Raw genomic sequence first — 25966 nt, forward strand, 5'->3', positions numbered from 1 at the left:
GAGTTACCAGGATAATATTTAGATTTTATGTCATATTTTATTTTTGGGGATGCCAACTACTTTCTTGATTCATTGCAAGCTAATTGATACCTAAAGTGTTCCATAACAGTTTCTTTCTGTGTTCATTGATTCATTTATTGTATCATCCAGGCTGTTGCTAAATATGTACCTGTAGTGCATTTGGAAGAGTTTTGCCCAATTTGATACCAGCATTCACATTAATTCACAAACTCAAGTCTCGTTTTTCCTAAGCTTAGCAGCAGTGCTGCGGTATAAAATCTTGATCTTCCTTCATAATGATGGTTCTCCTTTATAGTAACTGTCATTTAATTTATTTGCATCTAAAAGCTATGTATTATTTTAGTAAATGACATGTTTATATTTTGAATTTCTAGCCTCTGACTGCAGTAATGAGTAGCCCTTTCCTTTCTCTTGAAAGATAGTTTTAGGCTCATCCTAATTGATTGCTTTCACTAATTTGCTGATGTTGTTCTCTTCATTTGAGCGTCATTGTCTTGGTGGTAATTAAACAAAAGCCCAATTAAGTCTCCTGTTATACTGAGGAGCAGCTTGCCAGAATTTGACAGTACAACAAAGGACATTTCATTGACCAATTTCTTCAGAAGGAAATCTCAGTGGAGGTCTGGATAGCAGCACATGTGATTTTAGACACTTTACAGCTATCATTTTTAAATTATTTTAAATCTGTGACTGAGCCTTCTGCTCTGTTCCAAAGATGTGACTCAGAACACTACTTGTGGTGGAGAGCTAATTTCCATCCACTGGCAACGTGAAAGCCCTCTTGAAACATCATATTTCCAAAGCAAGCAAAGTGAGAGTAAGTAACCTCTTAGCTTCTTGGAGTATTTTTCAACATAGGGTTTATGATAAAAAGACAGGATTAAAATTTTTTTTTGTTTATCAAAAATATAAGCCTGTAAATCCCACTTAACTGAAGCTATTGTAGTTATTGCTCTTAATATTTTTGTTTCAGAAGCTCTAAATTGGAAGAGCCACTTTGGAACTGGAAAAAGAAGATTTAATTAGAACAATGTTTTTTCCAAACTGAGCCATGCATGGCTGTTGGCATTCATTCTGCTGAGTAAAGTGGCTTGAGAAAGGGAAGGGAACACACAAAATGAAGAGAAAAATGACCCAGAAGAGCCTGCTTTGACAGGACTCTAAGATAGTCACAGGACTGCCTCACTGCATGAAAACTTTTGAAATGTGTGACGAGAGAATTTCAAGTGAGTCCCCAACTCTCTCTCTCTCTTTTACCATTAACTTTTTTTTTGAATCTGTATCACTGTATATCAAGACCAAGACAAAAATTGTCAACAGTTCCAAGTACTTGTGTACATTATTATATTTGATTTCCACCGAGCTATAAACACTCTTTGACTTTGCCTTTTGCTAGCTATTGGCTTGGCTGCTCCTTGTGGACAGGAAAGCTGTGTTTAATGCTGTGTAAAGTGGCCATCAGTTCCTTGCTTTTATCTCTATTCTGCATAAAATATTTTCAGCAAGGCCACAGAAACGTTCTGGCCAGGATTTGCAGGTGCCCGTTGTGGAGAGCTATTTCAGGATAAAGGCTTAATCTTGCTGTGTCTTTCCTCCCCTTCTCTCATTTCTTCTCTCCTTGAAGAATACTAATCCTGAATGATAGCAGCCCATGGCTAGTCTCTTCCCTTCTCCATAGCTCACTTCTGTTGTTGTTGTTTTGGTGTTTGTTTTTTTTTTTTTTTTGTCATTTTCAGCATTAGCCCTCAACTAGATAGGCTGAAGCATATTCTTTTATCCTTAAGCTTGAAAACTTTGTGTGTGCTGCCGTTGCAATATTTCTAAGGGGAAATTCAGCCCCTAATTATCAACTTAGATGCACATTCTGGTTCTTTGGCATGACTTTACTTCTGCCCATCTGTTAGGTTGGCAGTCTGCCCTCTCAGAAAGTAGCCGACCAGTTTCAGCTGAGCAGAGGAGCCAACCAAAGATGGCTTAAGAGAGGCAGCCCGCAAGAACACTTTATGTTCTATTCCTCTTGCCAAAAGCTCTTCCTGTTTGCAAACAATGTCAGCTTAAGCCCATATGCTTCATTACATGGGATGACATCTGTAGAGACAGATGCAGGGATGGCAATACAAATGACATTTGATAAGGAAGGGCATATGTTATGAAACCAGACACCACTATGAGTTTAAGACCCTGTCTGTGCTGCATGTGCATACAAAAAAAAATAGATTGCTTCTGTATTTCGGTGTGTGAGTGCATTCATCAGCCCCAGGGTTGGGCTTTTGAAGTGCATCAGATTTGTGCTAGGTGTACCTGCAGTTTTGTGGTTTGTTGTTGCACTTTATTACCTGAGGTCACTATTTTGCTTTAATACTCTTTGAATGGTGATGTGCATTAAGGGTCCAGTGGTTTGCACCATGTAAAGAAACTGGACAATGACAGTGTAAGAGGAGCTTGTTGTAGCAGAGGGTTCTGCTGTGAAATGTCTTTCTGAAAGATTTCAGCATTACCTTCCAAACTTCCATTTTAGCATTTAGAAAGGAATTATTTTTGTGTGAATTTTACATGTCTGGGTCGAAGAGATGTAAAAACCTCTTCCTCTGGCATAGTCTCTTTGCCCCTTTGCTTGATTTTGCTTTTTCACCAGAGGTCAGCTTTGTACCTAAAGCTACTCCTCTTCAACACCTCTGCTTTTAGCACCCTTTTCTTGCTCTTCATATTGCTAAGGCTGATGGAAAAAGTAGCAAGTTTTAATTAAACAGACTTTGCATATAATCCATATTAACAATTTCAAGAACAAAGATTTTGAGGAAATACATTCTATTGTTTTGGAGCACAAGCAAAAATAAAAAGGTGCCATATTTGAAATATATGCCTTATCAGCCATACTTGAAGACTATATTTTTATTATTGGGCTGAATGGAAAACACACTTTTCAAAGAAAATGAGCAGGTATTGGCAAAGGCCATTCTTCCATTAAAAATAAAAGTAACTTGCACATGAGTATGTTTTTCATATCCTTTTAATGGAGTTAATAGTTGTTGTTTACAAATCTGAGAATGTTTTTTGGTGCTTTGTCTGGCTTTTTGTTGAAAAGCATTTATCCAAGTGACATAATGCATTTGTTAATTCAGATACTGTAGGACTGTAATAGTTGCAGGTGACTTGTAATTTTTCATTCACTGAGATTTATTTTTGGAGTATTTCCTGGAATGGTGACACTTTTTCCTTGGTAGCTTAAGGGCAATGTTATATTTGCTGGCTAAAAGACCTCCTAAAATGTATATAGCTGTTAAAGACTTGGACCAAATGTGGCTTGTTGAATTTGTAGTGTCGTGGTGGGGAAACCCATCTGGAGGAAGAGGATTTCCTTAATCGTAGTGATACAGGCACTTTCTCTGCACAGCTTTTTTTCTGCACTTCAAAAAGGATAAATTTACTTCCAGATTGGATTAAACAAAGGAATTCTCCAAAGCATTGAGGAGTGTTGGTTTCTCTGGCTGGGCTTATTAAGATACTTTAAGCACCTTGTTTTCTTATACCTCTTGGTTGTTTTATTTGTAATAAAGGGTTAATAGTAATGATGATAATAATATCTGGTTTTCATTCTCCCTGTCCCCTGAATTCTGCGAACTATTTTTTTCTGTTTATGCGGTATTACTCAAGTTACGCTCGTTAACACTTTTTCCTTGAAGTGTTACCCCCAAAAGGTGAAAATAAATGCTTCCCTTTTTCCTTTTATAGATTGGTTTAGTAGCTGCAAAATGTGATTCCTGGTAACTGTACACAGTAGATGAAGATTTAGGGCATGTAAGAAGGATTAAATTGTAAAGACTGAGATGTATACTGGCATATATTTTCTCACTGTATTAAACTGCTAAAAATGCAGCTTTTTTGTAAAAGGAGCATTTTTATATCAAATTGCCTGGATTTTGCAGAAACAGAGTGCTTCTGGTGCATTCAATGTCAGTGTTTTTTATACAATTTGCAGAAGAATTGGTGTTACATTGCAAGAGGTCGAGTGTGCCTATATAATTCCCTTGTAAATTTTTTTGGCACAAGAAAACTTGCTTTAGTCTGCAGTGCTTTGTTATCAATGAACCTCTCCACAAGTACAAAATTAGTTAAATGTACTTTGTGTGCTTTTTCCTATTAAAGGATAAAATAACTGTTTTATTTATTTGGTTATGTGATGAATTGCATTAACTTATTGCCTATGCAAAGTAGCCAGTGGAAATGGCCTCAAGCTGGACCAGGGGAGGTTCAGGTTGAACATCATGAAAAAAATTCTTCACTGAAAGATTGGGTAAGCATTGGGATGGGCAGGCCAGGGGGGTGGTGGAGTCACCATCCCTAGAAGTGGAAAACATCATGACATGGCACTTACTTAGTTGGCATGGTAGTGTTCAGTCAAAGATTGTATTTGATAATTTTGGAGGTCTTTTCCTATCTTAATGATTCCATGGTTCTCAGAAGTCTGCTGGGCACATGAGACAGTGCACAAGCTGCTTTAGTAATCAGAATCTTCTCTTCTAATGGGAACTGCTCTTCTTGCCTCCTTGTGATGCTGACAAGAGTTTTCAGTGCATGGATTTTTTCATGCAAGCTCTGACATTTTGCTAGCTGTAGGATCAGGCTCTCTGTCCAAGGCAACCCTAAAGGCTGTTTGCTGCAGTTTTAGGATCAGCAGCGGGAGGGTTCTGAGGAAATCTGTCACCTGGAGCTACCAGCTCAGCAGCTGCAGGAGACTTCAAAGCTCTGGCCTGACACACTGGGGAAATAGTTTTGATTTACAGAAACTCTCCTGTCAATGCTTATCAGAGAATTTAGATGTTGTGAACTTCCTTAGATAGGCCATCTCTAGTAGTGGTGGCTAGCTTTGAAAAGCCTGTTGGCTTGACCCTCTGGAACAATAGTGGCAGCTATCTTGAAAGGAGGAGTTGGGCAATTCTGAGATACCATCTGGACCAACTTGGGTATCAAAACAATTCTCTTTGAGAGGAACACTGAAAGGAATTCCAAAACTTGAAGGCTGCCACATCTTGCTAGCCAGATGCTCTATGAGTGCTGAATACATTGATGCCTGCTAGTAAGGGAAGAACAATGAGGTCTATGACTTGGTATTCTTCAGAAATGTCCTAAATTAAAATGCTAGGTCTACTCCAAACAGGTAGCACTATTGAATTTGTTGGTTTTTTTTTTTAATAAATAAAATAATGATGGTGCCTGCATTGTAGTGGCTGAAGAATCGAGAAGTAGAACACTATCCAAAAAAAAAACCAAAAAAAACCCCCAAAAAACAATTTTCAGAGAATTTTGGAAATTTAATTTCCTTGATTACTTTATTTACAGACACAACTTGCAGCTTATCTCATGGTTGTTACAAGATTCAGAGTGGTTATGGCATTGTATATCACTTCTAATGATATTAATCCTAACCATGTTAACTAATGATATTAATCCTCTGATGCAAGTTCCCACTACTGTGATCCTTTGTGCATGGTGCTTTGGAGGCAGGGGAGAAAAAAATATCGGCAGCTAGATATTACTTGGGGAACATGCAAGTTAAACACCTGATATCTGGTGAGTCACCTTCCAAGTATGTGTGATTGAATGATGGTTAACTGATTGCTGCAGTTAACTAAGACCAAATGTATCTGAAAAGTGAAACACTTTATTTTTGAAGGTAGTAAGAAGTGTACCGTAAACACCCATAGTTTACAGACCTTACTACAGTGTAACTGTCTGCAACCCACTGCCCAGTTGTCTTCACAAGCAGGTTTGTACATTGTTTGTTGTTGCCAAGCAAGTATTTCTAACATTTTTAATGCCCTTTCTAAACGTTTTTGTTAATTGTTTTCTAAGGCTCCAGAGGAATTGCTGCACCTGGTTGTTTTCTGGTTGATTCTTTTCTAATGAAGTCACCTGCCCATTTAGAAGTTTTGTGCTATCTTGATGTAAAACTGTATCTGGGAGCAAAATGCAAATGCTGAACCAAAATTTTTTTATGGTCCACATGTTCACCATCACAAAGAAAGATTCAGTCTTCTGATGCAGACAGTGAACAGGTACAAATCATGGTGAGATATGTTCTGTAAAAATACAGGTGTTGGGAGCACATGGTAAGGACTGAAGAAGCTTCTACCATCTGATGCAATCGCTAAAGGAGCAGGTTGTTGTTCATCACAGAGATTCATTTAGCTCTGTTGGGTTCTCAGGAAGAACAGAATATCATCTAGTAAGCCTCAAATAACATTGTAAATAATGACTCGTTTCAAGATGTGATTATGGTTTTAATGCTGCAGGATGCAGGTAGGGCCTGAGCACTGACAAACAGGCTTGTTGGAGAGGCAGAGTGCCACCTTGCCTTCTGCAGCTGTGTGGTCACCGGCCATTAGTTGTACAAGCAGGTGGTTATTCAAGTGCTTAAATATAGATTGAGGAACTTAATAGTGAATACTTATTCCTTCCAATGATTGATGTTCCTAGCTTGATACTTAAGCCATGATTTACTGTTGCAAAAGTTGTCTGAGCAAACAGTAATGATACTATGGCTTTAAAAAAAATTGGTGAAAATACAAATAGTGAAATTTTGTGTTGAACTGACTGGCAGTAACTCATTGCTGGAATGCAAAACAGTAGTCCAAAATTAGTTAAATGTTTATAGATGGTTATTGAAATGATGAAGCTGTTTGGAATGTTGGGTTTTGAAACAACTAATCCAGGGCAGTGCTTATGTTTTGATAGTTTTGTAGATGCTTTTGTATCTTTGGAAGGAGTTATGACCATTGTTTCTGATATTGTACATACTTAGTGCACAAGCTTTTAGTAAATTACCATTGTTAGACTTGCATCTTGTTAAACAAACATAGATTGAAACAGATTCTGTGCTGTAAAAACAACTGCTTGCAAGCCAACTTCTTTGTGCATGTGGGTTATGTATCATTTCCCCTCATGAATTAACAACATGACTTGAACTTCAGCTTTTTTAATTGATTGAAAGAGAGAGCCTTGCACAGAGAAGAATAAAAACTCTCGGACACTAATCTCTTAATCTCCATAAAATTCTTGAATGTTTAGCTTTGATAATATATGAAATAAATCTGGTGGTCTGTAACATTTCTGATGTGCATTTCTTTTTCTGCAGCAAAAAAACCAAAATCAAAGCAGACATAAAACAGTGTATGACAGATGGCTTAGTGTTGGTGAGAGTTAGCCCTCAAGCCTGAAGAAATTCCATACCACTAACTCTCCCTTCTAATATGCTAGTGGAAAGTCATTTTGGTAGCCTAGTAATTCCGTAGCCGGTGTTAGTTTTGTTTCCAGTGGGATCACCACACATTATGTGGACTTCCGTATTAGGCTTTTTTGGTGCTAGAGAAGAGACTATCAAAGAGTAATGTCAAGGAATACAACTTTTTGGCTTGCAACCTTTTGTGCTTGTAGGCTGCTGAAAAATATATGGAGCTTTCCTCATGCTTGGGATCAAGAGCTGGTTGAAATTCAAAATCGGATAACTGAGATGAGGTGCGCATATCAGGCCCAGCTCCAGTACAGCTTTTCCAGCCAAAGAAATAGCTTTACAGAATTGATGTATGCAAGGGAGAGGAAGTTTTTTCAGTCTGTTTTCTTATATACATTTTTTTTCCAAGGGGAGATAGTTCTTGGGGTCCTGCAGTATCCAAACTAGAACTTACTTCCCTTCCACCTTCCTCCAGGGGAGTAGGAGAGAACTGAGCCCTGGTTTTGGCACATACTCACAGGTGAGGTGATCTCCAAACATGTTGTAACTATTCTGCTATAATTAGTTTCTTCTGGTTTTTAAGTCTCTAGGGCTGGAAGAATGGGTTTGTTCTTGTTGTTGATTATTGGGGTTTTTTTAGTAGGTGCAGTGGTTTCATCTTTCCATTGTATCTCGTGCAACTAGCAAGTTGTGGTTGTCTAAATACAGGTAAAATACACATGTTTTAGAAGTGCTTTTAGCTCTTAAAGTAGACATATGCCCTTTGTATTGAGCCACTTGTCCCTTAAGTTTTCCCCACCTTTGGGATCTTACACTGGGATTAAAAAAAAAAAAGTTTCAGAGGAGGATTGTCTGACTGAAAATAGTCTGCTCCAGAAATGCTTACAGGACCTAATCAGAATAAGAAAGAAAGAAAATACTGGCACTACATGATGTGTGGATTAGATTGGCAGGAAACTGGACCATAGTTAACTTCACTCATGTGTACTGAAAACACACCAAATCCCACACTCACATTGTTGGTCTTGGTCTTTAAAGTTTTGTTGGCAAAGCTCTTCCTTTTATGAGTGGGAAAACAAGTCATACCCACAGCAGACGCAGTTATGCTGGCAAAAAGCTCAGTGTAGTCTCTGCCAATTGAATGAAATCCTCTGACGTTTGTATTTTACTCCATTCGAGGAAGAGCCTTGGCTACCTCTTCCCTACCTCCTCATCCTTTTTTTTTCCAGCCCAGCAGAAGCTGCTTCTCCACTAGTGGGAATTGCAAAGATAACACTGCCTGGTGCAGTCCCTTTTAAGTGTTGGTAAGCCATTAGAAGCAGCTGCTGTCATCTTGGATCTTAATTTGTTTCAGTAGGTAAAGAGAAAAATGCTGTCAGAGGAGAGATATCACTTGGAGGCAGAAATTGCATGAGAAAAGTACTGTCAGGAGTGCCAAAGCCTTTGGTGAGGTCCTTGTGACTTGTGAACCTTAGTGCACCATCTTCACTTTCTCAGTGACTTGGTTTTGCCTGGAGGCAGCAGTAAACCATCAATATCCTGGTGTGACTGGACAAGATCCTGGGGATCTAGGTCTCCCAAGGCTGTTAACTGACTGATGCAAGCCATCACCAAATGGAAGCTACAGTTTTGGAGGGATTTTTTAATTGTTTGTTTGTTTGTTTTCTTTTTCTAAGAAGGAAAAGTTGCATGGCTTTTTTGCACACCACCAGCTGCTCATGGCAGATAAGAAATTGCAGCAGACAAAGCTTTAGATTTATTGCTGTGACCAATTTCCTGTTATTTTTAATAGGATATGGCCCCTCCACTTCTGAACTTGTGAGCTGTATCAAAGGGACTGTATCGTGTTTCAAACCACTCTGTCAGGTCCTGAACACACCAACAGGGTTCTGGCTGCCTTTGCAGCCTTATATCTGGTTGAGGTATTTTTTGTCTCTGTGCATCCACGGACAAGTTTCAGTTCTCTGTTATGGGGATTTTTAGGAACCTTTTGGTTTGTTTTCAAGTCATGTTGTTTGAAAAGAAGAATTTGTGTCGAGGTTTGCCAGCACACGGATTGGGAAGCAAGGAGTACCTGGTTGTCACGGCACCCCTGGCTCAGCAAGGGTCACTGCTTGGGTCGGAAATTAGGGAATTCCTGGCTGGCTGCTGGGAGAGAGATTCAGCCTCTTCGCAGTGCCTGAGTGGCTGGAGCAGGGGGAGGGAGTCTGACTGGTAAACTTTTAGCAGATAAAATTTGGGGTAAAAACCAAAGTTTTAAAAGAGGGAAATACATTGTGTATCACTGTTTTCCCTTGATTAATTTTATTTGGGTTATTTTGGCTATTTTAATTCAAAAACATTTTAAACATTGTAAGTAGTCTAAATATCCCAGTGTTCTCATGTGTGATAAAAATAAGGAAACAGAAAATTGAGTCAGGCACTAACACAGAACCACAGAGGGAGTTAAAGGAGGGACATCAGTTGGTCTGTATTTTAAAAGGACCTAGTAGGACTTTGAGATGGGGGTGCTACTGCCCTGCATGGGATCCAGGATAACTAGCTGGATTTTTGCAATGCAATGGTAATTTAGCAAGCTAAATTTGTAACTGTAATTGTTCAGTGGCTATTTCTAGACATTATAGTAAATTTCAAAACTGCCCTTTAAAAAATGCACTGTTACTTTTTTTTTTTTCCTGGCCTTTTGTTTTTTTTGTTGGCCTTGGATGGTTTCTTTGTCCTTAGACCACCTACGTAAAGTTTAGTATTAATGAACAATGAGGTTAATTTTAGTTATGTGTATTTAAATGGGTTTTTTTTAACCAAGATAATTTAATTGCAAATTGGATTCACCAGGAGGTGCATTTCTGGACAATATTATATTGAATTTAATGCCAGAGAGATATATTTCTTAGGATTTAGCATTATCAATGTCTCACTTTGAACAAGGAATTTTTTGTTTTCATCTTTAGAAAGTCACAAGTCCTGTCATACTTTTGACATCATGATAATTCAATAATTTTTAATTTCTTTGTCATCCTGGATAATATTCTTTTGCCTTCTGTTAGTGATATAGTTAACAAACAAAACCAAGCATTTAGGATCATCCCAAGATTGAGAATTTGATTTCTGATTGGTACAACCTTGTGGGGAGTTTCTATGAGCAAGAGCTGGGGAAAAAAAAAGAAATGCAATTTCTAAGTGCAGCTGACCTGGAAAGTTTAAATAGGATTCAGTGTGCCTTGAGGACTGGTAAACTTCTGTCCACTAATTCTGGACAAAAGAATCAAAAATGCAAGACAGGTTTAAATTCTGAAAGTGAGATAGCAATACTTGTTTTCATGGAGCTTAATTAACAGTCTATTTGAAGAATGAAAGTGTTTTATAAATTTCAAAACACAACCTGAAGGTATCTGAATTACAGTGCTTGTTCATAATTGAAACTAGCTAGCTAGCTCAGTTGCTAATTAGACAGTTTATAATTCTGAGGAATAAATTTTTCTGGTACTGAAAACCAGAGTTTTACCTTGTGGAGACTGCTGCTATCTTTAGCAACTACCTAAGGTAAAGACAGTGACATTGCCATGTCTTGGTTTTAGGAGGAATTTTCCAGCACTGGCACTCCATTTCTAAGGAAAATCTGACCTTTTGTTCAAGAACCCATAATATCCAGGGTTTTATCCATTTTCTCTTTTTAGATGCTTGCCTTTGTTGTTTGCCTCTTCATTAAAGCACGCTGTATGAACAAAATGTATGTTCTGTATCAACATAAATATTTTTCTTTATATTTCTTTACATTTCACATGCTGGCTTTTACTGTTTTGTAGTAGCAAGAATGATAGTACGTGATGAATATGTGCTTGCATGCAATAAAACTATCTCTCCATCTCCATCTACCTCATACTATAGGAAGAAAAATTGCCCAGTTGAGTTTCTGAAGAGTTCTGGCTAAATTCTGTAAGCCAAAACCACAGTGACTTTGGAAAATAAAGTGTATAAATTACTAGCAGACCTTACAGTTGCTTTTATGGAACCATCATAATGCCAACCTCTGTGCTTGCTAACACGACACAGGGCTTGACAATGGCTGCAAAGGCTCTAAAGATATCAATCTTCCCAAAGCTTTTCCACTGGAGAAAAATTAGTGTATCTAGCTGGCAGTAAGATGTGATGGCTTTAACTGTAATCTCTCCATTTCAGATGCCCACAAAAGCTTTGTTTTCCTCATGGGCAGTTGCCCAACCCAGTGCTTACTACGTTTTGCGCACATCACATATTGTCATAGCTCCTTTCCGTAAGACTTGTAATAAATATTTCTTTCTTACAATTTCCCCCTCTAGTGCTGGAGCAGGAGAATTGTTTGTCTTTCTAAAATTAGATATCCATGGATACATATAATATTTTTCTCTGTTTAAACTTGGCAGTTCAAATTGCACATGGAAAAGTGTCTTCCACTACAGGAAGTCTGCTTGTTGTGGTCTTCATTTACAGGAGAATAAAATGTCATATGGGGTATTTCACTCTTACTTCTGTAGAAAGAAAACAATTCTTATAAAAGCACATTTATACTGATGTCTATAGACAGACTCTTCCTCTGGTTTCATTGTGTGGTATTCAGGGTACCACTCTGTGAAGGGAAGCTAACTATATATGGGATACAGTTAAGGCACATAATTTTTATACCACTTGAGAGCTTTTATGCAATTGCTGTCTTCTTTCTCCAGCCGAAAGAAGGTGTTGAAACCTCCTCAGTTATGTGGACCATTCAATTTAGGTGTTCTTGCTTCAAAATCTCCCTCCTTTTCTCAAGATCACAGATAAACTTGTCTCGTTTGCAATTTCCCAAGATTACACAGGTAGCTGTAGTAGTGGAAGAAAATTATATAGCATATTATTTCTTTTCTTGTCTGTGAAAGCAATTAATTTTGTTTTCTAGAGCTCCTTAAGATGCTTAAGACTGTTCCAAGGAAAAGCGGGGTGAGAAACTGGGGGACTCTTTGATGTCTAGGGTTGCATGCAGGCTTGATTCCAGAACGGGATAATTAATCTTTCTGACTTTTTGAAACTGCTGTAATATTTGTGTACAGATGAGAAAAATGTATAATTCTGACATCTGTGAGGTACAAGATGATAGCAATATGCAAATGTGAACTTATTTTCATGGAATGGTGTAATTGCTCTCATCTGTTGTCTTGAGAGATAACACACAGAAAAGGAGAGCCTGACTGGGGAATGAATGGTGAGTAGTTATGTTGGACCTCTCTACTGAAGGAGCTAAACATAAATTAGGATTGAGGTGGTTTCTAGATTTTTTTGATCAGTAATATGAGACCCAGATTTTTGTGTATTTTTTATATTTAGAACACAAGTTAGATGAGTTAGAGTTGCTTTTTACTGGCTCTCTGCAAAAAACAAAAAAAAAAAAAAGAACTTTGACTGCAGTGGGAAAAAGTGTAATCTGAACAGGCAAAGGAGTGTAGAAGAAGTCTCCTGAATTATGTATGTTGCATGAAATTCATGCCACTCGCTGTTTAATTTCTTCAGAACACTTCTAAGACTTATAAAAATTGACCAACAGCTGGAATGTTTTTTCCTTTTCTATCTGCCCTGAAAAAATGTTTTCTCCATGGTCTTTGTTTATCTTTGCCAGTCTTTTTTCTTTTTCTCCCTATTCTCGCTCCACTTTATGCCATAGTGATATTTCCCCCCCGTGCAAATTAAATTCCCACTCTAACTTAAAACTAACAAAATAAATAGTGTCTGTTTTTTTCCTAGTGTCAGACTGAGTACTTTCATAAGTCACAGTAGTGAGGAGGTGCTATTTGAGCCTTGTCCAGTGACCTGAAGAAGGTTCCAGCAATATCAACTTGGTCTTTTGGCTCTACTAGTTTATTTCTTCAATATCCATTGTGAAAACACAGTGATTTAGTGCTGTCCTTGTCACTGTCAGAAGGCATATATCTGCCAGTACATACATCCTACTGCCAATTAAAATGTTTGGTCTACTGGAGAGTTTAGAGATAGAAATAAAGGATTTTGAAATTTGTCCATCATGAGTAGCAGGTTAGCTTTTCTTCAAAACTACACTTATTTTTTTTTACTCTTTCTTGATATAATCATAATGCTTATGCTTGAATATCTTGCAGCATTCATTTTCTAACTGAATGCTAGTCTTTGTGATTCTAATAGCTTTGTATTATTTTTGGCATGAACTGTGATATTAAGGGTCACCTATTTTTTACTTTGACAAGTTTATATATCAAAGCATAGGAAAAAGACTGAAAAAAGTCTAGCAGCTTCATTTGGGGTATGTCATCAATGGTTGCCAATGAAAACTAATGCTATGAAATCCCATAAGGATATGATCATATTCCATCAAATCTTCATGGCTTGTGACCAAGGATAAACCTGAAGGTGTATGAGTATTAATTAAATACAGTTAATGCTTCTTGTTTCCAGAATCTTTATAAAAATAGCCAGATATAATAACAATAAATTCATTTTTCTTAGGAGGATATCCGGAATTTGACATGCCAGTATATGACTTTGAATTCTGACTCTACTGAAAAATGGAGCATGTTTTGAAGACAGCCCTTCAGAAGGATTCTCCTATTTATGCTATGTGGATGCCTGTGTTATATTTAGGCACTGAAAATGCTTCTGCACTGAGTGTCCTGTATTCTGCAGTGGGGGAGTGGCTGGGGAAGATATGAGCTGTTCTGTCTTTCACAAGGGTTTTAAAAACTCTTTTCCAGTGATCCTGTTCCCTCTTAGAGAGTCATGGCTGAACCGTACTGCCTCCAATCACCCTCGTGCAAGAGCAGGCTGTAAACCCTCCTTATACTGAAGTGCAGGGCAGTGGTTGGTACTGCAGCCACAGCTTTTATTTAGTTGAAAGGATACACTTCATTTCTGTCACAATTGGGCTGGTTACCTTCCAAACCAAAGCAAGGCAACATCACCTCTTCATGATGTCTGTGTGACAAGCTTGATTTCATCTTTTTTTTCCTTCTTGAATAGATCCAATGTGAAGTTGGAAATGGAGAATTAAAGGTCTTGAGTCATTATAGTCTATCACTGTAAAGAGGAAAGAGCAGAGCTGGTGCTACCTCAGAATCACGCTTCATAGTGATAGACAATAAATTGCAGGAATTTCTCATTCCTTACTCTGCATGATCTTTGTAATGGCTTTATCTGTCACTTCATCCCTGGTATCCACCGTGTAAATAATTACCCTGTGACCCTTTGGTCCTTAGTAACTCTTTCAAAAGCACAGCTAACCATTTTTTAAAAAGGCAGGCCAGTTAATTCTTGGCAAGTTTGTCCCAGAATTTTGCATCTGCAAATGGGAACGCTGAACTTTAGCAGCAGTAAATAAATAGCTTGGGTGGAATTGCAGAGCTGTGGCCACTTGGTGAGGAGCATTTCTGTTTCCCTGCCCACTCACACTGATGTCTTGTGTACAGTAGATGTTGCTGTGAGACAGCATCAGGCATGGTTTGGTCTCCATTTTTTTCATCACATACAGCAACTTGTATTCCATGATTATAGGAATTTGTGTTAGCATGGGCTTGTCTTTGTGGTAAATTATTGAATGAAATGCACACTGGTGTCACATCTTTGCTGTTTCATTTCTGTTCAGCCTGTTGCCACTCACCACTGGTTTTAGAAGGGCTGAAGTTGGAGACTTGGCTGTGTTGGTACAGGGAATTTAATTTCCTGGGAGTGGTGGTCACACTTAACAGCACTTCAGGAGGCTTGAGTGTCTTCATGACTGCCAAAGATAGATTTTACTTACTTTTGGTAAAGGCAATCACTACATGCACACAGCATTGCCTACTTTGCAACAAAACTAGGAATTAAGATATTTAATTTCCTTTTTCTTCAAAGTGGATGGAAAAGGAAAGGTTTCTTGCTATCCCACTTGGAGTTTATGAGCTTGCTGTGCTAATAATTTAGCTCCTTTAAGACATGAGTGCAATCTGTAGTCCCTATCCACATTAAGCCACAGAGGAATGTGAATATCAGGCTTCAAGTCAGAGAAATGAAATGCTTGCAACTTGCTAACCAGAGACAGAATTACAGGGAGGGCTGTACCATATGGGCTTGCTCCACTTTTTATTTTTGTTCCTTGTTTCCTCTCTTGCTTCTCTCTGTGCTGCAGTTTAACTGAGTGTAAGTCTTAGGGATACCTCATCACCTTAGGCTTCTGCGAGTCCAGTTATGTGATAACAAATAAGATGACCTGATGCATACAGAAAGACTTTAATTGTTATTTATTTTACTCCACCTTTTTCTCTTTTGGTGTTTAGGTTTTGTATTTAGAAGAAAATAAATGCCCATAATCTATATATAGTATTTTTATTGCCTGCAGAACTTCAACGGCCACTGCAGTGGATCCAGTGGATCAAAGGCCTATTTGTGCCACTTTGATACAAACGTACAATAAATACACCTACCTGTGGTTGTATAGAAGGTGTTTTGATTTTGTGCAAGCTGTGCTTAGATCCAGGCTATTTTAATAAATTGTGCAATTTAAATTTAGAGTAACCTTGCTGCTTCTCATTTGAGAACTAGAAGTCAGACTAACTCTTGTATTTCAAAGCTGAGTTGCTTGTAAGGAACAGCAAAACAAGAAAATGTTAATGTTCTGTTTTGATGGTTTTTGTCTCTCTCTATTTTAATATACAAAGTCTTCATTTTAATATACAAAGTCGACTACAGGAGCTACAGAGGGTCACAAGCTTGCAAGACAATTTTGACATTTATTGCTCTAATTGTATGCTAAAATGTTAACATAAAAATGTATTAATATGAGCAAGAAATAGAGATGGTTTATTTTAAAGAAGAATTTCTTTTCAGCTCATGACAGAGTCAAATTTCCTGCAAAGCAATTTTTCACGCTGAAGTGTTACAAAGCAACTACTTTCTCTAACAGGGGAGATAAAAAGAATCAGGCTATAATCTCATTAAAAGCTGATAACCTCAGATATGATTCCAAATAAAGCTATCACCATATGTTAAAGGGTGAGTATTTTGTGCAGACTTAAGGTGAAAGGTTGTAAAGTGATTATCAAAGTACTGTTTGGAAAGGTGAACAAAGAATGGCATGCCACAGTTTTTAGAATTTTTACAGTGGGTTTGTGTATAAAGCTACAGCATGTATTTTGTACTCCAGAACTATTAGTTTTACTAGCCTTCACTGCAGAGCTATTCTCTCGAGTAGAATTAATGACAAATAATATGTTTGAAGAAATAAGCAGCCAGTCTAAATCAATCTATTATAGTGCTGCTGCAACTAAAAAAGGAAAATTTTTATTTTGAATAATGAAAGAATATGGGGTTCCAGTTAATGCAATTTCTTCCTCTGTCAATGTAGTTAGCAACACCTTTTGTAATACTGTGGAAGTAAACTGATTTTTCTTTCAAGCTCATTTGAAAACTTTTGAAAAACATAGTGCAGAAATATTAACGTTGATGGCTGAAGTAGTGTTTGAGATATAAGTTAAAAGTTTGATGTATCTGTTAAAAAGCATTAGAAAATAAAAAGACATTTGTTGTTCCTAATATCTCAGTCACTATGTGCTAGCCAGCGCTGTGATTCCTAAGGAATTGTTTTCAAATCTTGTTTATCAATATGATCTGCCGCAGAGATGAAGGAAGAATGCAGGGGGCTGCTCACAGAGAGGGGGCTCTTTTGTAACCTTGTAATTCTGAGACATCGGTCAAAGAAGTCAGTCACTTCAAAGAAGGTTCCCCCCTAGCCTTCCCCTTTTTAGCCATAAATCTTACTTCTAAGTATTTTGACTGTTTCAGTCTAGTGTTTAAGCCCACACAGTGGGCACTGGAAAATAATCCTTTAATACAGAAAGAAAAGTACCATTAGCTCATTTCCGGCAGCTATTCTGTATTTCAGATGAGGTGTTTTGCTGTCGAAACAAATGCAGTTATTCACTGTGGCTGTGTGATTTACATCAAGGCCTATATGCAGTAAAGATAACAGGTTTGCTTTCTTCATGCATGTGCCCACAATATAATCCTCCTTTGATGCAACTTGAAGGAATTTTTTCAGCATTTTGTGGCATTGATGTTTTAGTGCATTAAGTAGTGGAGAGACTTTTTTCCGTGCAAGTTCAAAAGTTCATGTTATGATCTTGTGTGAAGTATCTACTAGTGTAGATACAATGTGCCTGGTTGTGGTTTGGGATTGACAGTGTGCCTGCTTTTTTAACTTTATTTTTCTTCTCTCTCTTCCCCTCTTCTCTTTTTTCTTCACCCTATCATGCTTGGTTCTCATTGTTTACCTGCAGCCACTTTTCCTCCATTGCATTATCTCTGTTCATTACCTAATACATTAATGGGAGTAATTGAGCCTCTCCAGAAGAGTAGATCATTGTCCTAAACTTCAAGAAACTGAACAACCTTTTATTCTTGTTGCAAGTCCTCAGGCATGGGTCTTGCTTCACTTGGTGCCAGTCTTCTTACTGACATCAGTGGGAGCAGGACTGGATGTGGTTCCTGTAAGGAGCGGTCAGGCTGGCAGTGTAGAGTGGGCACCACATTGTTAACGTTTGAGATGTTGCAAATTCAACAAGTGCTTCTCGTTGATCTTTCCCCTCTCCCCCAACTGTACGTATTAAGAAAACATTTTCTTTGCTGGTGGGCCAAGGAATCCATATATGTTGCAACCTCCTTACATGAAACAAATACCTTTTTGACTTTTGCAAGAGTTAGAGGTAATGTCATGCATTTTGGAAATCTATAGTTATAACCCAGCTTTTCCCAGTTTTTGTTTATTTGAAAGACATTACTATCTTCCATATATAGATATATATATATATATATATATATGTAAAAATTAAGAACGAAAGGTAGCAAGAAGGCCACTAAGGAAAAAATGTAATAATTCGCTTGTATAACCATTTCAAAAACAGGAGAATGGCAGGAGCAGAAATACCACACCTTAATTAAATGCATGGGATCATATTTTGCTGCAGTTGCACACCTTTTCAGCAGGTTCTCAACTGAGGGCAGCATCGTGTGAGTCCAGGTAAGCAGCTTCCAGTCTTCATCTGACACCAGAGCCATGTAATGAGCTGCAGGCACATCTTTCAGCCTCATGAGCAGTGTGGTTATTTGCTTCCTAATCTCCAAGTGCTCTCTTGTAACTGCTCCAATGCAAAAACCCACTACAGAAGTGAAACTGCAGGCCACCTCTTGAGGACAGATATATTTTCATTAAAGCAGGATAGGTGATGTTTGAAGTTTTGTGTCTTTCTTTTTAATAAAGTTTTTATCGCATTATTTAAAATTATACACCAACTGGCACAAGTTTGTGCTAGTGGATGTTTAACTAGTGAGAATGCTCTGGGGTATATAATTTTACCCCCTATCTGATACTTGCATCTGTTGGAGCTATTGATTCTGCTCTGAATGTTATCCTGTGTTTAGAACTTCTTAGTTTTACTCATGTCTTTCGTTGTAACATGAGAGAATAATGAAACATGCTGTGAGAAGTTTTTCTATGGTTTTTACTAAGTGTATCATTCATTGTTTTTGTAATGATTTTGCATGCCCATCGATCACATTTACCAGGAAATGTAACCTCCTAAAAATCACTGTAGCTCCAGCAGGCCTGAAGGAGTTGAAAACCTTTAGAAAGCTAACTAACTACGAGGAAAAGTAAATGGCACCAATACTGTGTTGCTACTGACTCTAGCCAGGTAAAACAGGGCCAAAAGGTAACAAATCCTGTCAAATATACTCAGACATTTTTAAGTCACTTAATTATAATGGGTTTTAAATAGTTGACCCTTACAATAATGGTTAGGCTTTCCTGATCTTTGATTACTGTGAAGTGTTCAGTGAAAATTTAGGCTGCAGGACCTTGTGCCTTTTCTGAAGGCTGGCACTTAGAGACCATTTATTGTACGAGGTCTAAAAGAAAGATGTGCCAAAATACCAGAATACTGGTCTTGGTCTTGCTTCTCCTGTTCTGAACAGCTTGTCCCATGCAGAAAACATAACACATACGGATGTTGCAATATTAACTCCTTACAGCATTCTTTAATTTAATGTCTATATTTTGGAGGGGGAACAAAAAAATTAGTGCAATTTGAATCAATTAGTTATTTCAGATAAAGCAGTTTTGATTCCAACATAGCTTGCAATACAGGAATAATGGGGAAGTGTTCCGGGGAGCTCCTCTGCTTGCTGAGACCAAGAGCCTTCCTTGGGCTGTGCCTTCACAAACTGTTATCCAGACCTGACCAAGTGCTTCAATTAAGTCAGAATTGCTCTTATTTTTCCTTCTCTGAGCTGTGTGGTTCTTTTCTTCCCACTGCCAGATGAGCTATTCACTCTGGGTTCTGCTGTGAGCTATCTAAACTCACTAACCAAGCTGAAAAGGATTATATGCTCTTGCTGAGTTAGAGGGGTGAAGTGGCTAAACCAGGAGGAGTTCCAGCAGATTTTCAGAGCGGGCACCAGACAAGTTGTAATGTGCCCTGGAATAAAGGGAGGGAGAAGAGATCAGGACCTCTCTCTATTCCTGGCAGAAGTGAGCTCTTAAATGAGATTGCCTCAGGTACAAAACTGCATCCTTGGACAGGTGCCATCCAGGCTCTTGGCTGTGTCTAATTTGAGGTCTTGCAGTGACATAGCCAAGGTGTCAGAGGGTTGTAAATGGTTAACTGCTGTAGCCTGCAGACCTAAACCCTGCCATGACAGAGAGGTGGAGCTGCTGCAGACACCTGGCATGGACAGGCAGCATTTTCTGTTTGGAAGGGAAAAGTACTGGAGTCTGGCATTTTGATTTGGTAGGTTGTTTTTGTTTTATTTTTTAACTTTAGAACATGACATTCTACAAGGAGAGTGGTAACGCTGCATTCATTACTGATATGATGTGGATTAAAACTGATCATGATGGCAATGCCAGCACCATGTAGGTATGTCACTTTATGCAGATGTTACTCCTAACTTGAATGCTTAGACTACCTCAAAAAGAGCCCTCCATCAGTAGTTGCCTTAGAAAGAGACCTGTTGAATCACTGTGGGTATTCTGTAAGTAAAGAAGTAATGGATAAGGTGCTAATTTGCAGTTTGGGAAGTTCACATCTTGTGTGTGATGGAAACTTTGTTGGACACAGACTTGCTAGAACCTATGGAAGTACTTGGTACCTGTGGACCTTGTCACAGCAGAGGACCTAGGTGCTGCCTGACAGATTTGTACCCACAAAACTGCATAGTTCTATGGATGCACAAAAAAGGTGTGTTTACACTAAAAGTGTGGTATGGGAGACAAGGAGGGAATAACAAGTGGTGGAATAACTAATCTTTATGTGCTTCAGAGTTATTGAGTGTGTACTCTCTTGGGTACTGCCACAAAGGAGAGGAAAGGGCAGAATTCTAACTAGTTTGAATTGAAATTGTTATTTTGACTTTATTTAAACCTCTCTAGACTGAAACCAGAAACTGACCCAAGCTGGATACAATGAAAACACACAACAACTTAGATCAAAAAAGATCTGTTGCAGCAGAGATGGATCTGATGGACAACTCAAGTTCTCCTGAAAAGGGAAAGCTGTGATTGGATTGGGAAAGTAGAAATGCTAACTGAGATGTTTTTTTGGTCTTTGTTGTCTGATGACTCACAGTAGTGGTAACAGCCACAGTTGTCTTCTGAGTTCAGTGTCCCAGAGAAGCTTTGGCATCTGTCTGTGCACACATGTATGGGATCTCTAGATGCTTACAAAAGTTCTGCATAGAATATTAGTTATAAAAATTAAATTAAATTGTAATTTGTCTCCTCTTCCAGAGTGTAGAGGTGAGAGTGTAATAATTTTATTACTGTTTGGAATAAGGAAATATTTACATTCCTGCCTGCAAGAATATTTAAGGAGATTTAAATGCTTGAGGATGAGGCCTATGTCTCACCAGGGACTGTATAAACAAGTAGTTGAAGATGGTGGCCTTGTGGCAGAAGGCTTATTGTTATGTAAGGGTTAAAACCCCCTTTCATCTGTCCAGAGATGAATTAAACTCCTGAGAGGCTTTATGGGACTTCCACCCATAACTGGGTGGGATAAACACCTTGTTAGGCACAGAAATGTTCCTTGCTGTGCTCTACCTGCATGAAACACTCCCATGAGAGAAAGCTGTTTCACAGGGAGAGAGATCTCATCCTCTAGACACAACTCTGCTGGATGGGGATGGATTGTGTCAGACCTCACCTCCCATACACTGTTGTTTTTACTCTTCCCTAAAGCTGCAGGCCAGCACACCACTTGCAGCTGCCCTGCCATGCTGCGGTCTCTGCCCAGCCCAGGGTTACATACTTCCCTTAGGTGTGCTGCTGCTCCTGCAGTGCCAGGAATGCTGGAGGGCTGCCAGGTGCTGTTGGTAAATACAGGCTGCAGTTTGACATAATTGCTTTCTTCCTGGAGTCTCAGGAATTGCGTACAAAAGCAAACTAAGTGAAGGAAAGTATTCTGCTTTAAGTGCGTTTTGTATCAGATGATATTTATTCTTTTTTTTATGCTCCATTGAATGTAGTACAGTCTGTACCTGTTGTCTGTAATAGAGGACAGAGTCACGTACTTGGAAATGTCTTGAGAGTTATATTGGCCCTAATTATTTATAAGCTTTCTTCACTTCTGGCCTTCAAATAAATCTAACTGAGAGAATGCCCAGTGACTGGAGCAGTGCCCTTCACCTCACCCAGCAGCTTCTGCCTGATGGCCTCTTCCTCATGAACCACCAAGCAGCTTGTCCCTTGATCCCTTCAGTCTGTCTTTTAAAATTGCTAACAAACAAAAATCTTCCCAGCCCCAGCTGACTTTGGGAGAACTAAGGAAGAATTTTTTGTATTTCTGGCTTTTAGGTTTGGAAAACCTGTAAAATATTACTTCATTTGCTTTTTGAGTAGCAGTGGTTTGACCTGGTTTCATTGTCATGTCTCATTAAAAATAAAAAACAACAAGAAAATAACTGGTTTGGAAAAGCACAAATTTTTATCTGTATCATGTAATTTGAATTCATAGGGAGAATTTCTATTCTTTGCAGAAACGAACAAAGTTTTCTTAAAAATCAGAAGCAATTCTGTGCTGTATATCACAGTGTGAATCTGACCTAGTTCTTCATGTAGGACTGGCCAGTGAGGAAAAGTAGTTGCTAATGTCACTAATAGGTAGCACTAATGGATTAGTCTTTTCCTTCCTAAACCATTATAGCTGTGTTGTCTTGGAGATGTTTGTTTGGTCCCTAGCATTGTGCTTGCAAGACATTCTTGGTTGTATGAGATATGCCTTTTTCCCCCCTACCTTTTGGTACATGAACAGCGGTATTCTATGATTGAACAGTGGGGGAATGGTGCCTCTTGAAACCCCTTCTATACAGAAAAGGATTTTTTGCAAGATGCAGTGGTGCTGTGGAGGAATCAAATACTGTTGGAGAGATTCATACCTCTGTGTCTGCTGCCTTTGCAGAGTGCTGGCAAGGCTTCCAGGCCAATAGAGATGTTTCTCTTCAGTCACACATAGAGAAAGAGATAGGTAAGAGTGTCTTGAGCTGAGACTTAGTTGGTTTTCTGTAAGCTGTGTGCTAGTGAAGACTCTTAGGGGAACTTGTGTTGTGCTTGGCATGAGATCATGGATTGAAGGTTTAGTTTTATTCTGTGTCAAATTTGAAATTTGTTTTCATTCTTTATTCTGTTTTCCCATTTTTGGTCTTCCCGATTCCACAGCCATTGACTTTATCCATATGGCTTTTTCAAGTAAATACCGTAAAAAGTTTGATTCCAATGTCTGTGATAGCAAAGGAACTGTCTTGTTCAGTTTTTTCTTGGTCTGATGAAGTAGGGGAATATAAAATTTTACCAAGAACCCACAAAGATATTGTATCTTTTTGTCTTCATAGTGATGAAATTGCATTTAGGATACTTTTTCTTTTTAGTAGCTGTTTTCTGAGAAATGGTTGAAGGACTTTAAGGCTTTGTGTGTGTTTTGTAGGCCTACAGAGTATGTACTTTAAACATAAGGAATTTCCACTTAGCAGAATGTTAAATCCAAAGCTTATGCTCTAACTAAGAACCTTGTTTAGTTCAGCATACTTCTTAGAATGAGCTTAATTTGCAAAGAGCAATTTATACACAAAAAAAAAAGTACCCCAGGGAGCCCTGGTGTAATTTCTCTTCAGAAAAATTAATTCTTAATGGACAATATCAGTTTAAAACATGTTGTGTCTCACTTTCACACCTGAAATACTCTTAATAGAAATCCTTTGTTAACATTAGAACAAGTTCACAGTTATCTGATAAGCTGTTTATAGGTTTGCATTAGTTTCACTGGTTTGATTTTGTTTTAAGTGGAAGAGTGAGTTTGAGGAGTGTTGTGAATGCCTGCACAGTTGGGATGACTTTGTTAGGGACATTGCTTCTCCCAGGCAACCTTTAAATGGGGAAAGGAGTTACTGTAATGGAATAATCCTTCATTTGGAAGACTAAAATATTTCTGTCTCTCAATGGCATTTTTTTTCAGTCATCTACAGAATAACCATGAATAAAAATGAATGCTCCTGATGCTTTTAAGATGATGCAAACACTCAAGAACCTAGTTTACCTTTAGGTGCCTGTGACTGACTCATCTTTGAGATCTTACTTAGTAACCTTAACAGAAAATCCAGTGAGAAATTGGTCAGACATCCAGAATATGTGTAAACAGAAAACTCAGACACCTACATTGATTTGAGAATTAACAGTTTTTACAAGCTGAGCTATCTGAGCTGTTTTTAAGCATTTCCAGCCTTACCATACCATTTAATTCTTTAACTGGAAACTAGTTTAAGCGTGACCTTTTATGTGAGTGAGATGTCATTGGGCATTCTTATATATATTTAAGTTAAATGAAAAATTAACCCAGTCTGTATTACACAGGGTATATCCATTAACCCATTTGTACATCTGCACCTTGAGAAAATGGTGCCAGCTGATTGCCCTCAGCAGAATTAAGAGAAAACTCCTGTTCCTTTACTGATTTTGAAAAGCAGGGGAAATACTGGCCTTGTTTTCCTGAGTGTATGATACAGCTTAGAGCAATTAGTGTCCAGTCCATGTTGACATTGCTGGTATACAGGAGCTGATGGGTTCATTCCAGAATAGCGTGTTTGCACACACCCCTTCTGGGATCCAGCTGTAGCTGTAACTGGACAGCACGGCCAGACACTTGGGGTTTATAATTAACATTGCTTTCATCCTTAGGCTACTGCTAACTGTACAATTACTATACAGGGAATGGCTTGTGCTCTGCAAGGAAATGTGTGCAACTAAAAGTAATGAAAGACAAAAGTCTTTTTTGAAATTGAATTAGCTAGCTAAAACTCTTCTTGTGTCCAGCTTAAAACAATCTGTGAAGCCAGAGACTGAACAAAAATGCTGTCCTTGATAAGATGTAATCCTCCCCACCCTTTCCTCTCTGTAATTTCCTTTCATTCTTCCCACTTTTCAGATTCAGGTGGTAGTTTCAGATAGGCTGGTCAGCAAGGTAGTTGGCGAGTACTTGGCCAGGGGTTAAAGCAGCATCCTCTCCTGCAGTCCTGCATGAGGTCTGCAGCCATTGTCCTGAGCAGTGTTGGACAAGCTGGTGAATGTTTGTTTCACTCCTTCTGTGTGAGGTTTGGATAACATGTCCCTGCCTCATCAGATTATTGTAAGGATGTATTTATATGTCTTTGATGGTTTCTGATGTTAGAGCAGTGCGAGGTATAACAGCTCTCTCATGCAATTATTTGAAAATAATACATTATGTCTGTACCCATGAAAGCCAAAAATGGGAGATTAAACCACAGCAGCAGCTAATTTGATAGGTTTGTTTGCACTTCAATCAAATAGCAGTGCTCCCTCTCAGTCTCTAGGCTTTTGTCTGGTGATGCTGGTATACTACCAGGCTAGTCACACACCTAACCAGTGGTTTTCTGTTTGTGTGGGGCTTTTGTTTTTTATTTATTTTTTATTTTGTTGTGTTTGTGTTGCTCTAACTCCCTAATAAATGTCAAGTTATACTGGCTTTGGAAAATACACTTCATGTAAAAATGTGATAGTTATTTTTCTAGTGTAATGATAACCACCGTAGTCAATTGGGAAGATTTTAATTATCTCTATAGCAACTAAATTCAGTAAAAACTGAAAATAACTGATTCATGCAGTTCTGTGCCAAGGGATATGTGTGGGCAATGTACTGTCTGTTTGAAATGTCACACTCAGCTGATGCATTCAAATGATGCATACTCTGCTGGCAGCACCTTCCCTTGCTTCTCTTAAGAAATGAGGAAACAGGATCTAGTTTTTCATTTACAGTACTATTGGCTAAGAGAAATGGACTCTTAAATGCCACCATTAGTGTTCCTCTACTTTTTATTCCAGAATATTCAAACAAAACCAGGAAGACCTGGTAGCAAGTAATTTGCTATTTGCTTCATTCCTCTCGGCACATGGAAAGTGGCATTTTAGATCTGGTTATGTCAGTGCAAATGCTTTGTTTTAGTTCAGCGTGAACCTGCTCTTAACTAGACTTTTTTGGTTTGTTTTGCTTTAAAAGTGGTTCTTGGAGGTGAGGATTATACATCTTAAATGTCATTACTTCTGTATCTCTAGTTCTTCTGTCTACTTTGTGTTTTGGCTCAGCAATTGCATATGCCCCTGATAAATTTTAGGAGTACGAGTTAGAAACAATATCTAGAATA

The 25966-nt window shown here is 38.3% G+C and overlaps 1 protein-coding gene across 1 annotated transcript in view; it reads left to right on the forward strand.

Annotated features, from left to right (window-relative positions):
* The window catches only part of PTPN14 (protein tyrosine phosphatase non-receptor type 14), a 110282-nt gene that overhangs the window by 12795 nt on the left and 71521 nt on the right, over positions 1-25966 (forward strand). The gene's annotated exons all lie outside the window — the stretch shown is intronic.

This window comes from Passer domesticus, chromosome 3 (genome assembly GCF_036417665.1).
Source record: "Passer domesticus isolate bPasDom1 chromosome 3, bPasDom1.hap1, whole genome shotgun sequence".
NCBI classification, from domain to species: Eukaryota; Metazoa; Chordata; class Aves; order Passeriformes; family Passeridae; genus Passer; species Passer domesticus.